The 2579-nt window shown below is 38.3% G+C and overlaps 1 pseudogene; it reads left to right on the forward strand.

Annotated features, from left to right (window-relative positions):
• Positions 1–1615: 1615 nt before the first annotated feature.
• Positions 1616–2376, forward strand: LOC119508424 (annotated as a pseudogene).
• Positions 2377–2579: the final 203 nt, after the last annotated feature.

Here is a 2579-nt window from a genome sequence, read left to right on the forward strand (position 1 = left end):
AGTGACTCACGCAACTGTGGGTATGCACGAGCCCAAATTCTGTAGAGCAGTCAGCAAACTCAACTCCAAGGAAGATGTCCGATAAACTCCTCAGGAAATGAACCGGCAACTTCCACGAACTCCTCAGGAAATGAACTGGGATCTTTGACAAATGTGTTCGATGAACTCCTCAGGAAACGAACTGGCAACTTTGATGAACTCCTCAGGAAATGCTTCACTGGGCAGCCGAAGAAGAAGTGAAGGTCCTCTACCTGTCTTGCTTATAAGTCTTCAACTGATTAATTGGATTAAATCCAGCCAATTGCATTCTCTCATCGTGGAAGTCACACCCTTTAGTGAGTCATCAGTCACAGCTGCAGTCAATTGACTGATGATTTAATAAACCAGCCTGTTGGTTTATCAACCAGCCTCAGATGTCCTCATAGCAATTGTTAGGCCAGTGCTTGCTTGACCAGACAGCTGGGTACTATCACCTGGCCAAGTTGACACATGAACCTAACCATGACATATGTGCTTACAAATTTCTAGATTAGTGTGTCTTTCTGATTTTCATTTGACTCATTAAGAAATATGTTGAAATTGGTATATATAATTTAAAAGAAAATGTGAATTCTTTCCCTGGGTCCACATGGCACGAAAGTAGGAGGGCATCCTTGTGCATCCTTGGAAACTGCACCTTCCTCATCCTTCAAATCAGGCTCAGCCTGAGTTCTAGGATGGTACTTTGTCCCCAGCAATAACACTCTAGTGCTGTGCCATTTCCCCATTAGCAGGTTATAAATGACCAAACTCTATGTGATCCTCCATTGAAGCAGGAAGACAAGACTGGATGGTGGACAAAGAAGTGGAAATAAAGTCTGTCCAGAAGAAGCCTAAGGAAGATAGTAAGCAGACAGAGAGCAACAAGATTTGGGAAGTAAGTTGCATCCATCTCCAGTAAAGAACAGACTGAGGAAAAAGGTAATGAATATTAAAAAAATTGGAAAAATACTTCCTCTGACCTCAGAACTTTTTATTAAAGTCAACCCCTCTTTGAATTCACCTATTAAGAGTTTGAAATACAATTCAAACTTATTTGATCATGAAGGAAGTTGTATGGGAAAGAATCATCATTTTAATTAGTTAAGTCCTACTGCCACAGCTTACACCTTGTGGTAATAACCCCCCATAAAGTGTAAATCTGTGAAAATGCCCTCTGATAAAAAAAATTTGAACCCCACTGATAACAGACTATTCATACTGGAGAGAAACCCTATGAATTTACTGAATTTGGGAAAACTTTCATTCAAATGTCATACTTCATTAAATGTAGAAGTCATGCTGGAGAGAAACCCTGTGCTTCTAAGGAATATTGAAATGCCTTTAGCTAGATGACAAATCTCATTGAGCAGAAGAAAATTCATACTTGAAAGGAATCAGTGAATGTAATAAAACTTCATTGAACATTAGAAAATGTATACAGGAGAGAAGCCTTTGAGTGTACTGAATGTGATAAAGTTTTCTCTTGAATCTCATTTCTTACTCTACATTGAAAGGTAATACAGGGTAAAAATCTTATAAATGTAAAAAATATGGAAAAATCTTAAGCCAAAAGTAAATCCTCATTCATCAAAAAATTCATACTGGAGAGAAACCTTGTGAACGTAATGAATGTGGAAAAGCCTTCAGCCAAAAGCAGTATGTAATTAAACTTCAGAACACTCATACTGGAGAGAAGCTTTTTGAATGTAATGAATGTGAAAAAGCCTTCAGCCAGAAAGAAAACCTCCTTACCCATCAGAAGATTCACACTGGTGAGAAACCATTTGAGTGTAAGGATTGTGGAAAAGGTTTCATTCAAAAGTCAAACTTCATCAGACACCAGAGAACTCACACGGGAAAGAAACCCTTTGCATGTAAGGAGTGTGGAAAAACCTTCAGTGGCAAATCAAACCTTACTGAGCATGAGAAAATTCATATTGGAGAGAAACCCTTTAAATGCAGTGAATGTGGCACAGCTTTTGGCAAGAAGTACCTCATAAAACATCAAAACAGTCACACTGGAGAGAAACCCTATGAATGTAATGAATGTGGAAAGCCTCTCAATGAACATCGCTTATTGTACATATGAGATTATTCAGGTGTAAACCTTATGAATGCAATGTATGTGGAAAAGCCTTCTTTCAAAACTCATCCCTTGTGGTGCATGTGAGAAGCCATACAGGTGAGAAACCCTATGGTTGTAATGAATGTGGGAAAGCCTTCTCTCAATTTTCAACTCTTGCTCTGCATTTGAGAGTACACACAGGCAAGAAGCCTTATCAGTATAGTCAATGTGGGAAAGCTTGCAGCCAGAAGTCAAAACACATTAGACACCAGAAAATTCATACACATTAAAAACCCTAAGAATACTCTGAAGATGTGAAATTTTTCATTGTGAATTTACGTCTCACAGCACATCACAAATAATCAATCTGAAGCAAAGCACCACGAATGAGGAAAATAAAAGCTAAAAACTTATGGGACACCAGACATTACATACTGAAGAAGACATTTTATGACCAACAAAAAACCTATAGCAGATAGCAAAGGTAATGCTG

This window comes from Choloepus didactylus, chromosome 13, assembly GCF_015220235.1.
Source record: "Choloepus didactylus isolate mChoDid1 chromosome 13, mChoDid1.pri, whole genome shotgun sequence".
In the NCBI taxonomy this organism is placed as follows: domain Eukaryota; kingdom Metazoa; phylum Chordata; class Mammalia; order Pilosa; family Megalonychidae; genus Choloepus; species Choloepus didactylus.